This window comes from Bubalus bubalis, chromosome 9 (assembly GCF_019923935.1).
Source record: "Bubalus bubalis isolate 160015118507 breed Murrah chromosome 9, NDDB_SH_1, whole genome shotgun sequence".
NCBI classification, from domain to species: Eukaryota; Metazoa; Chordata; class Mammalia; order Artiodactyla; family Bovidae; genus Bubalus; species Bubalus bubalis.
In genome coordinates, this window is record NC_059165.1 from 104,920,326 (window position 1) to 104,933,316 (window position 12,991).

A 12,991-nucleotide genomic window follows, 5' to 3' on the forward strand; every position below is an offset into this window, starting at 1 on the left:
AAACCCAGCCCAGACTCGTGGGGAGGGATGCTTACTCCTTGGAAAGAAAGTTATGACCAACCTAGATAGCATATTCAAAAGCAGAGACATCACTTTGCCAACAAAGGTCCATCTAGTCAAGGCTATGGTTTTTCCTGTGGTCATGTATGGATGTGACAGTTGGACTGTGAAGAAGGCTGAGCGCTGAAGAATTGATGCTTTTGAACTGTGGTGTTGGAGAAGACTCTTGAGAGTCCCTTGGACTGCAAGGAGATCCAACCAGTCCATTCTGAAGGAGATCGGCCCTGGGATTTCTTTGGAGGGAATGATGCTGAAGCTGAAGCTCCAGTACTTTGGCCACCTCATGCGAAGAGTTGACTCATTGGAAAAGACTCTGATGCTGGGAGGGATTGGGGGCAGGAGGAGAAGGGGACGACAGAGGATGAGATGGCTGGATGGCATCACTGACTCTATGGACGTGAATCTGAGTGAACTCTAGGAGTTGGTGATGGACAGGGAGGCCTGGCGTGCTGCGATTCACGGGGTCGTGAAGAGTTGGACACGACTGAGCAACTGAACTGACTGAACTGAAGTGGTGAATGGAAGTGGTGAGTGGAAGTTTCTAAGAAGCTCTTAATTTTAAATTCCTTTATCTTATTGTCATAAAATAAACATCACAAAATATACCATTTACATATATTAAAGTGGACAGTTCGGTGGCATTTAGTATATTCACAATGTTGTGCAAGTACTAAGGTTCAGTTCAGTTCAGTTACTAGTCGTGTCCGATTCTTTGCAACCCCATGGACTGCAGCACGCCAGGCCTCCCTGTCCATCACCAACTCCCGGAGTTCACTCAAACTCATCTCTATTGAGTCGGTGATGCCATCCAACCATCTCATCCTCTGTCATCCCCTTCTCCTCCTGCCCTCAATCTTTTCCAGCATCAGGGTCTTTTCAAATGAGTCAGTTCCTCACATCAGGTGGCCAAAGTATTGGAGCTTCAGCTTCAGCATCAGTCCTTCCAATGAATATTCAGGACTGATTTCCTATAGGATGGACTGGTTGGATCTCCTTGCAGTCCAAAGGACTCTCAAGAGTCTTTTCCAACACCACGGTTCAAAAGCATCAATTCTTTGGTGCTCAGTTTTCTTTATAGTCCAACTCTCACATCCATATATGACCACTGGAAAAAACAGTACTACTTCTATCTAGAACTAAAATATTTCCATCACCCCAAAAGGAAACCCCACCCCCATCAGCAGGCACTCCCTGTTCCCCTCTCCCCTGAGGCCCTGACAACCATTAATCTGTTTTCTCTCTCTATGGATTTAATTTTAAATTCTTCCACTTGATCAATATTTACCTTTACAGTAAGCACACTTTTTTCTTTGAGGCATAATCAACATATAACATTATATTAGTTTCAGATGTACAACATAATGATTTGATATTTGCACACATTTTGAAATGCTCATCATACGGAGTCTAGTTAACATCCATCACTATACATAGTGACAGATTTCTTTTCTTGTGATGAAGAGACATTATGTCTTGTTTAAGGAATTCTTTCCTGTCCCAGGATCAGAAAGATATTTTCATAGCATCTTCTATATCCTAAGCCTTGTCATTTACAGTCAAGTCTTGATCTCTCTCAGAGAAGGCAATGGCGCCCCACTCCAGTACTCTTGCCTGGAAAAATCCCATGGATGGAGGAGCCTGGTAGGCTGCAGTCCATGGGGTCGCTAAGAGTCGGACATGACTGAACGACTTCACTTTCACTTTTCACTTTCATGCATTGGAGAAGGAAATGGCAACCCACTCCAGTGTTCTTGCCTGGAGAATCCCAGGGACGGGGGAGCCTGGTGGGCTGCCATCTATGGGGTCACACAGAGTCGGACACGACTGAAGCGACTTAGCAGCAGCGGCAGCATTTTGATCTCTCTTGGAACTGATTTGGGAGTGTGGAGTGAGATAAAGTCCAATTGTGTATATTTTTTCCAATGTGGATAATCAATTGTCCCAACACTCTTTAATGAAACGGTCACAAAGCAAGTTTTTGAACAAGTGTGGACTTCATAGCGGACACAGAGCAACCAGAGTACACAGTGCTGCAGGATATCTGTCCCACCTGGGGTCTGTTCTGGCTCCTTCTTCTGTCCTGGGACCATCTATCCCTGTTACAGAACTTTATGCCTGTCCTTGATATCTGCTAATAATGCCATTCTTTCATCTTCAGAGCATCCGGATTATTCTTTTTCTCTCAGCTTGTTGGGTTCTGTGGAGAAATCCAGTTGGGACTTTGATTGAAATTGCATTGAATCTATAAACCAAATAAGGGAAGAATCTTTCCTCATATTGACTCATCCGAAGTGTGAATAAAGGTCTTTCCATTTGTCTATCTTTCAGTAAAGCTGACAACTTCCTCCATAAATCTTCCATGTCTTTGTTTTTCAGATTTATTTCTAGGTAATTTGTATATTTGATGCTATGAATAAGTGGCCTTTTTAGGTTACTTTTTTTTTAACCTATTAGTCACAGGAGTTTAAAATGCAATTGGGTCAAGTATCTAAGAAACTTTATTAACCTTCTGTAAATCCAAGAAATAGATCTGCAGATTCTTTGAGATTTTCATTGTACACAAAGATGCCATCTGTAAATAAAGACACTTTCATTTCCTTTCCAGTCCTTTGGCCTTTCATTTCTTTTTCCTTGCCTACCATACAGGTCAGGTACTTCAGTACAATCTCAGACACCATGGTAACAGGCATCCTTCCCTTGTTCTGCATTTGAAAGAAAACATTTCAACAGTTACCATTAAATATGATACCTGCTATGGGTTTTTAATAGAAAATCAAATAAAGGAGATCTACTTCTATTTCCAGTGTGTTAAAATGTTTTTCTTTTTCTTTTTTTTTAAAAGATTTTTCTTTATCATGAACAGGTGGTGAATTTTAGCAACTGCATTTCCTACATCAGTCAGGATAACTATGTAACTCTTCACCTTTAATTTGTTAGTGTGAATTATGTTCTCTTAATATGTTTGATACCCATTGGTCTCTCTTATTCTCTCTCACCCATCCCTGATCTCTGTCCTTTTGCCAAAGACCCTGATAAATTGATCACTCAGATCCAATTAATTTTTAAGCCCCGGTGTCCCATTTCGCTCCCAGCAACAACTTGGCTCATTCCAAAGCTATTTATCTGAGCTATCTCATCTCCCCACTTAATTATGCCCTGCTGTCTTTCTATTGCCCTCTCTTCTCTGTGGTTCCCTTTTTCCCTGACTCTGCTCACTGTGCATCTACATTCATGAATTTTGCAAACTCCCTTGCACTCTTTATCTATCTCTCCCTCCATCTCTCACATAGCTTCCAATGTCTCACTTTCTCTCCATCATCCTATGAAATCCACAGATAAAAACTGTTGAAAGAGAGGCGATGGGAGAGAGCTCACAGACTGGTGAAAAGTGCAACACACACATATAGACACACACATCTGTGAAGAGTGTACCCGCCCCCCTCCCCACTCCACCAAATGCACACACACATCCCTCCCAGCCATCCAAGCTCCTGGCCATCCCCAGAGACTCTGCTCTTATTAAAACTTTCCAATCCCTGGTGCCAAGAGAAGCTGTGGAGAGGTTTGGGCTTTGGATAAGAAAATTCCTCCTCCACAGCATCTGCTGAGCTCAGCTTTCTAGTGGGGAATGAACAGAGCTGCTTCTAGAATCCCCAGGGCAACACTGTTTGGTCTTCAGATAAATTTCCAGTCCGTACTGGGTACATGTGATGTTTCTGGCATTGAGTGAAGCTCCATGGAAGAGACAGATATGAATCAGATGTCAATCAGTTTGTCCAGAAAACATTTCTTGGCGCCATCTGGACACTGGGAACTACTCTTGTCAACAGGTTCCAACAAGTGACATGGTCCCTAACTCGAGAGTTGGAAATAAAAATAAGCATGCACAGAGAAAATCAAGGAAAATTAGGAGGAAAACAGGGAGGGTCCCATGATAGAAATGGTGGAGGAGAAGGTAACTGCCTCCTCCTGGTGGAGGCAACACAGAAGCTGAGACCCAAGGAAGGAGAAGGAGACAGGCATGGGGAGGGTTTGGGGATGGGGGTTCTAGACAGAGGGCAGAGCAGATGCAAAGGCCCTGAAGTGTGACTGTCTGGTGTGTTGGAGGAAAACCAAGGAGACTGGTGTGGCTGGAGCAGAATGAGAGAGGTGGGAGATGAGCAAGGGTCATAAAGAGCCTAGGGGATATGGGGAGGAGTCTGAGATGCAGAGAGAGAGACTGAGAGAGGGAGACTGAGAGGAAGAGATGAGACCTCAGCCCGGAGAGCAGAACAGAGACTCAGGAGGACCAGAGACTCCATGGGCATTCTGTGACCAACAAGGCCTCATCTTCAAGAACAAACCCCATGCCAGACCTCTCTCTGATGCCCCAACTGCCCAGGTTGGAGGTGGGGAGGGGTGACTGCACTGTGCTGAGCTCAGTGTCATTTTAAGAATCTCTGATTTATCATTTTAAGGATCTCTCTGAGGCTGCTCAGGGGAGCAGGGATGTTCAGGGCAGGAATGTAAGTGGTGGAAGTCCAGGGAAGGATCCAGGAAGGAGCTGGCAGGACCCACAGGAGTGCTGGGCAGGTTTGGGTTCATTCTGAAGTCTGAGCCTAAGGACAACTGGATGAACTGGACATGTGGGGTGAAGGAAGAGAAGTGATGAGAATGAGTCGAGGTTTGGGGACCTGGGGAGCAGAATGATGGTGCAGCCATTCACCTGCCATGCTGATGAAGAAGTTGATCCCAGGGTGAGGAACTGGGACCTGTGCTTCAGACTGGCTGAATGTGAGATGCTTACAAGGTACCCACTGAGAAGACCCAGTACAGTTGGATATTTGAGTCTGAAGTTCAGGGGAGAGGTTGGGCTGGTGATGCAAATGGGAGAGGCATCAACATGAGATGGGGTGTAGCCACTTGGGGCCAGAGTGCAGACAGAGGGTAAAGGGCTGCCTGGCTTCTAGGACCAAAATCAAGACATCAAACTCAGGGTTCCACCGTCCAGCTGTTTGTCTATCTGTGACTCCAGTCCCTGTAATCAGGGTAGCAAGCAATATTATGTGCGGGGGACATGGAATTCAGAGCCCTTGGGACTGTCTTGTGGAACAAATCCTCCTCTTCCTCTGACAGTTCTGTTATCAATGACCTTGTCCTGGGGCAGGTTGGGAATGGGGGAGTACTGCAATAGATGAGGCAGGACATGAGTCCTGAGTCCAAGTTTCTCATAATTATTTCTCATAATTGGAGAGCACAAGAGAGCTCACGTGGTTCCTGAAGGCCTACTGTGTGCTTGGCAACGTGCTGGGTGCCTGACATATCCTATTTTCCTTAATTCTCTGCAACCCGAGGTGGGTGCAATACTGTGCTCATTTCACAAATAGGAAGACTGAGTTCCTGAGATATTGGGGAGACAAGGCTGGAATATAAAGCAAGATTGGACCAACTCTCGGAATAGGCTGTTTATGCAACACAGATGTTCATGTAATCACTCATTCATTCAAAAAACACAGACTGGATCCACATCCATGTCCACGCCACGTCCAAGGCTGGGGGAGGGGGTGGATCCTGCCTGGAGTCTGGGAGAAGGATGTGGGGCCACAGAACCCGATCTCTGCAGTCAGTGCTGGGAGATGACTAAGGGGAAAGGAGGCTCTGATTGGTATACTGGAAAAGGTGTCCTGGAAAAGAGGAAACTGGAGAGTGAAGAGGTCTCCCTAAGCACTGTAGAATTGGAGGAAGGGCACTCCTAGCAGATAGCATAGCAAATATTATATCAATAACCTCAGCTACACAGATGATACCATCCTTATGGCAGAAAGCAAAGAAAAACTAAAGAGCCTCTTGATGAAAGTTCAGTCACTCAATCATGTCCAACTCTTTGCAATCCCATGGACTGCAGCACACCAGGCCTCCCTGTCCATCACAAACTCCCAGAGCTTGCTCAAACTCATGTCCACTGAGTCGGTGATACCATCCAATCATCTCATCCTCTGTCATTGCCTTCTCCTCCTGCCTTCAATCTTTCCCAGCACCAGGGTCTTTTCCAGTGAGTCAGTTCTTTGCATCAGGTGGCCAAAGTATTGGAGCTTCAGCTTCAGCATCAGTCCTTCCAATGAATATTCAGGACTGATTTCCTTTAGGATTAACTGATTTGATCTTCTTGCTCTCAAGGAACTCTCAAGAGTCTTCTCCAACACCACAGTTCAAAAGCAGCTTGAACTTTCAAAAGGAAGTGAAAGAGGAGAGTAAACAAGTTTGCTTAAAACTCAACATTCAAAAAACAAAGATCATGGCATCTGGTCCCATCACTTCATGGCAAATAGATGGGGAAACAATGGAAAACAGTGAGAGACTATTTTTTGGGCTTCAAAATCACCGCAGATGGTGACTGCAGCCATGAAATTAAAATCACTTGCTCCTTGGAAGAAAAGCTATGACCAACCTAGACAACATATTAAAAAGTAGAGACATTGAGGACAAGGGTCCGACGGCAAAGGGAGGACGCCCTCCCTCATAGCTCATCCCATTACTCCTTTATGCCTCGGTTATGAGCTATGAGGGATTGGCCTGAGGAGGCTAATAATACAAGACAACGATTGAATTGGGGCACAGTCATGGGACTGGTCCGAATGCGATGGCGGGCGGGGCTCAGGCCTCAGAGGCGGGGCTCAGGCCAAAGTCAGAGTGACCAGCAGGGGGCAGCACTGGGCTAACGGCTGGTGCCCACGGTTGGGGGGTCGGAGTGAGGTACCAGCTCGAGAGGAGTTAATTTATCTAGCGAGTTCCTTCAGTGTGCCAGGTGCTGGGCAAAACTCTACAAATGTTCACTCCTTTAATCCTCAAATTGATTATATGGGCAGAGAAACAGAACAAAAAATTTAAGTCACATACCCAAATTCACACAGCAAGGAAGTGGCAGAGTTGGGGTTTAAACCCAGGGAATTCAGCTGCAGCCCTTAACACCTACATTCCCAAATCCTCTAAAGTGATAGTTTTTGTTTGTTTTTTTAAAGCAGGGGCTCCCTCTCAACAATTACTGAGCTCTTCTTGCTTACCTTTCTTGTGCACCATCTTCCCAGGTGCATACCATCATTCCCATTCCCCAGGTGTGCACAAACATTCCATTACTCCTTTATGCTTCGGTACCATTAAACCAAGGCATAAAGGAGTAACTCTTGGAGCCGAGATGCTTTTATGTCCAAAGAGAAAATCTCAAGAGTTTGTGAGGCTCATCCACCCTCGGGCCAGCTCAGGGAAGGAACCAGCAGGAACCCAAAGCCTCTGCCTTTTCCAGTCTCCAGGCCCCTGCTGCCACCAGTCAAGGCCCTCGACGTGCCCCAACTCAGAGGTGCACCCTCATTCATGCCACCCTTCCAAGACCTGCTTCCCCACCCCAGACTGGCTGAAGACCCCATGGACTCCCGCCCAGCCGAGGGAGAGGGCTGAGAACACTCGACAAAGGGGCTTCAGTGATGTTATCTTTGACAGGTGGGAACTGATCAGAAACGCCAAAACATTTGCCCAAACTGCTGACAGTAAGAGGTAACAGTTGGACCGGAGCCATGCCTCTAAGACCACCATTAAGAGGTAACAGTTGGACCGGAGCCATGCCTCTAAGACCACCATTAAGGCACTGTCAGGCAGGTCTGTGAGTCCCGGTGCCCAAGGCACCCAAGAACCGCAGAGAATCCTTTGAAAATGTTTGAGACCCAGATGCATAAACACCTGGGCTCTAGAATGCAAAAGGGGAACGCCAAGTCCAAATGAACCCATGTTTTATTATGTTTAAGAACAGGATGTCAACTTTATTGTGGTTAAAATCCATCCATCTGGAAAGAGGCTTGGGTTGGGAATGCTCTCCCTGAGAAGACCCCAAGCAGATCGCCGGCAGTTGTCTATTTTAGAGAGCTGCCTGTGGCCAATAGATTTCCAAAGCAAAATGATAAATTACAAGAATAATTAACCCGATACGCATTTAGCACGTGGAGAGTCTGCTTCGAGTTGGGAGTGTTTTAACTGCTTTAATCCCAACAGCGCCTCTACTGGGTGCGGCTGTTTTGATACAGGTCCAAGCGACGGGGAAACTGAGGCACAAGGAAGTCAAAGAGCTGAGGAGGGACACAGCTGGGGTTTGAACCTCACCAGACCCCCTCATGTGGTCGGCACCCTTGACCCCTGTATTGTCTTCAGCCTTGTGTTTCACGGCGGCGTCTTCAGTGGAACGGGAGATGCGGATACCATGGAGACCGTTTGATTTGGAAAGGGTATGGATGTCGGGCACGGCGCAGTTGGAGGTTCCAGATCTGGATGGACGATGGTGGTAAATTAGGTCAGGACTCCTCTATGTCCCCTCCAATCCCCGTTCTCCTCCCCGGACTGCAAGCCATCCAAGGCAGGTCGCCTGCCGCCCTGGACCTGGATGCCAGACAGTATGCAGCCCCGCCCCTGACTACGCCCTGGTGGCCGGCGCTGATTGGATCCGGGTGGGTGTAACCTCTAGAGCGGTACTTCATACAACACCTGGTAGCGAATTAGAGGACGTACTTCGAAAGCTCTGCCTGCGAGGCTCTTCTTGCGCGGTGATTGGCTCCCAATCTTCCCTTCTCCTCTAGCATCTGCCTCCAAACTGTGCCTCAGTAAGATGTCTTTAATTCCTCTGACACACCTGTTGTGCAGGCTTCTGCACGCACTGTTCCCATTGCCAGAAACACCTCTTCCTCTCTCCTGTATAGGCTGCTTTCTCTCCACTTCTCAGCTGAAATGTCCCCTCCTCTGGGAAAGCCCTGATGCCCAAGGCTGGTGGGAGAACACCCCTTAGGCCTTCAGCATCTTCTGATCTTACACCAGTTTTCTTGTCTGTTTCCCAACCAGGCAGCAAGTTGTTTAGAAGCTAGGGCTGGGGCTCAGAAAACATTGTCTCCCCATTGCCCAGTAGCATACAGAAGGAGCTCAAGCAATCAATACATGTTGGACTTCCCTGGTGGACCAGTGGTTAAGAATCCGCTTGCCAATGCAGGGGACACGGGTTTGATCCCTGGTCTGGGAAGATTCCACATGCCAGCAGAGCAACCAAGCCCAGTGCACCTCAACTACCGAAGCCTGAGGGATCTCGAGCCCGCGTTTCGGCAGCTACTGAAGCCTGTGGTGCCCTAGAACCTGTGCTCCTCAACAAGGCAAGCCAAAGCAATGACAAGCTGGCTAGACTAGAGACTAGACAGTAGCTCCGTTTTCACAACTAAAGAAAGGCTGCGTGCAGCAACAAAGATCCCGCACAGCTGAAGATAAATAAAATTTAAAAAGAAATAAATATCAACTGGTATAATTAATGAATTAATCTGGTACCAGAGATTTGGGAGCTCTCCACCCTTGTGAAACAGAAACAGGCCCTGTGGGGTCTTCCCAGTGACAGACATCTGTGTTCCCCACTTCTTGCTTGTAGAAAAAGCTTTTAGCCTCTTAGGCCTTATGCGGGAGCAGACTCAAGCAATTGATGATTGGAGAAGTGTAAAATCAGGGACAAAAATGAAGCAGTCAAGCGGGAAAGTAATAGCAAATTAAATAATAGGTCCACCAGAAAAAGAGTCACAAAACCCCTAGCTTCTCCTTGAGGTTACCCCTCTATGGATAGCCTTCTGACACATATTCTTATGCTGTTTTGGCAGAAACCAGGACCCTACCAGATGGAAACTGCTGACTTCAAACATACAGAGCCTAAACTGGTTGGAGGCAGAAGACTGATCACTCTGTTAACTCACCACCAACCAATCAGAAAAATGTCCATGACATGGTCATACACCCTGTGACCCTCACCCTTAATGCTGCTTTGAAAAACCCTTTCCTGGAAGCCATCAGAGGTCTGACATCTTTGGCACTTTGGCTACCTTCTCTCCTTGCTTGGCACTGTGCAAAGGAATGCTGCACTTTCCTTCACCACACCTGGTACCAGTTGACTGGCTTTGCAGTGCATTGGGTGAGAGGACCTGAGTTCAGTTTGGTAACACTTTTGGGAGCTCTGAGCTAGAAGGTCCTGAGGTCAGGACCAAGACTCCCCCGCTACTGGTCTGGCATTCAATACATGTGTGTGGAATGGGGCAGGGAAGGGGTAATGGTCTTTTGTGAGGATGACATTGAGCACAGTATGTGCTCCATGGTTCCCCTACATGATCCTCTGCAGCCCTCAGGGATCCAAGCCACTCCAGCCTGGCACCTCCCTCCCTACTCATCCTCTATCTAGGGCCCACACTGAGGAAGGATTTGGAGTGGCCCGAGGGAGAGGAAGGGGTGGGCATTCATGTCCGAGAGCCTCTGTTAGGTGTCCAAAGTGGGCTGTCTTGTCCAGTCCGCCATGGGGGCGGAGCTTGGTGGGACCCTGAGCTGATAAGAGGAGAAAGGAGGGAATCACCATTTCTGGGGGCATCTTTGCACTAATTGGGGAATTTGGGGGAGTGGCTGAGAGATCACCCACCCAGAGAGGACCTGGATTATAAACAAGAGGCAGCCTCTCTCCCCCATTCCACCCACCCCCACCCCACATCCTGGTGATTTTATGAAATAAATTCATTGCAAGCAAGTGCCTATCCCTGTCAGGTTACTCCTAGACACCTCTTTCCTTTTTGCTCCATAGTGTGGGGTTTAAGAGGGCTTCCTTGGTGGCTCAGACAGTAAAGAATTCTTCTGCTATGCAGGAGACCCAGGTTCGATCCTTGGGTCGGGAAGATCTGCTGGAGAAGGGAATAGCTACCCACTTCAGTATTCTTGCCTGCAGAATCCTATGAACAGAGGAGCCATGGGCTACAGTCCAAAGGATCGCAGAGAGTCAGGCATGACTGGGAAACTCAGCACACACACACACACACACACACACACACACACACACGTTGTCTTGGTCTCATTTAACCCATGCAATATATTTCAAAACAAAAACATTTAGCATCAACTCTCTGCTCTGCAGGAGGGAATTGAAGCCACATCCTCCTCTCAGGAGACCCCTGCTGGTCCCCTGAAGAACTTCTATGTTCTTCCATTTGGGGCAATACCAGCCCCTGCCTCCCCTTCCAGCCCATCCATGACCCTATGGGGAGTCCATGTCTGGTTCTGTCTCTCCTAGCTCCTTGCAACCAGGCTGAGGTGAGGTTGGCACAGAGGATTTGGCTGAGGGTGTTTGCTGAATTAATGAATGCAAGATCTGCCTGATGAACTCAAGTGCATTCTTCAAAAGCCCAGCTTCAATGTCCCTTTTCCCAGGATACCTTCCCTGTCTCCCCATACAGAGCCTTCACTGCCCCATTCTGGACTCCTCCAGCTGCAGGTCCACCCTCTAGGCCAGCCCTGGCTCCACAGTTAGGGGGCATTTGTTGCCAGCTCTTCCTCCTGAAGACTGGGGTCTCCCTGGGGACCTCTTGGAGGCATAGGAAATTTGTCAGGAAGTGTTTACTGAATGGATGAATGAATGCCTCTTGCAGGGCCCAGAGTCACACACCCGGGGTTCACATCCTCGCTGGGGTGCTAGATACTGGATCTACCCCTTAACTCTCCAAATCCTTTTTTCTCCTTTATTAAATGTGTTTACTCAGAGCTTGGGACCAAGCTGTTGCAAGAATGAAACGAACTGACATATAGGCATACAAGCCTCAGGCCCCTCCCCCCCGTTCCAGATTCAGAGCGATTTGCACCGAGGACCAGTAATTTTGTTCCCTTCTCAGCACCCAGAGCTAGAGTGTTGTCAACGCAAGTGCTTAATGAATGTTGATGAACAGGGTTGGTGATAGGCGTGGGGGAAGAAGGGGGAAAAAGGCAAATATTAAAATAGCTGTCATAAAAAAGAATAAAATAATGACATTTGCAATAACATGGATAGAAATAGAATTATCATACTAACTGGAGTAAGGCAGAAAGAGAAGGATAAATACCATATGACCCTAGTTGTATGTGGAATCTAAAATATGACATGAATGAGCTTATCTAGGAAGCAGAAACGGACTCACAGACTTGGGGACAGACTTGTGGTTGCCAAGTGGGAGGAGGGGTGGGGGACGGATGGATTGGGAATTTGGGGATTAGCAGATGTAAGCTATTATCTATAGAATGAATAAACAAAGTCTTACTGTATAGCACAGGGAATAATCTTAAATATCCTATGATAAACCATAATGGAAAAGAACATGAAAAAGGACGTGTGTGTGTGTGTGTGTGTGCAACTGGATCACTTTGCTGCACACCAGAAACTAACACAATATTGTAAATAAACTATACTTCAAAAAATAAAATATAAACAAAACAAAAAGGCTGAAATCTAAGTGTTGGTATGACACGGGGGACATTTCCTCCCTCACAGCCTACCTGAGAAAACAGCCTGACCATTCCTTACCCCATGACTCAGCCATTCCACCCCTAGGGCATGCACTGGGGGAGAAAAGAGTATAGTCACCAAGAGAATGTGCAAGTATGCTCAAAACAGCTTTATCCACAATTGCTCCAGACTGGAAACAACCCAAATGCTCACCAATGAGGAAGATGGATGAATCGTGAAAAATTGGTACCCAGTGGTTACAATAAGAAAGGAAAAAAATCTAATTGTTTGCAAGGACGTGGAGCCTTTGGAACCCCTGTACACTGCCAGTAGGAATGTACAATTTAGCAGCTGCTGTGGAAAACAGCCTGGCAGTTCTTCAAAGGCTAAATAGAGATTTACCATATGACCCAGCAATTCCACTCCTAGGTACAGACCCAAGAGAATTGAAAGCAATGTTCAAGAAAAACTTGCACATGAATGTTTCCAGCAGCACTGTTTGCAAGAGTGGAAAGGTAGTAACCATCCAGATGTCCATCAGCAGATGAATGGGCAAGCCGAATGTGATGGGTCCACAGGAAGGAATAAAGTGGTCACATATGATACAGCACGGATGCACCTTGAAAACATTATGCTGAGTGAAGAAAGCCAGAGAGA

General features: G+C 47.0%; 1 long non-coding RNA gene across 1 annotated transcript; it reads left to right on the top strand.

The window, feature by feature from the left end:
* Positions 1-6,831: 6,831 nt before the first annotated feature.
* LOC123335184 lies at positions 6,832-9,105 on the top strand. Its single transcript, XR_006553564.1, has 3 exons — positions 6,832-7,393; positions 7,534-8,681; positions 8,917-9,105. It is a non-coding gene; the product is annotated as an uncharacterized LOC123335184 (long non-coding RNA).
* Positions 9,106-12,991: the final 3,886 nt, after the last annotated feature.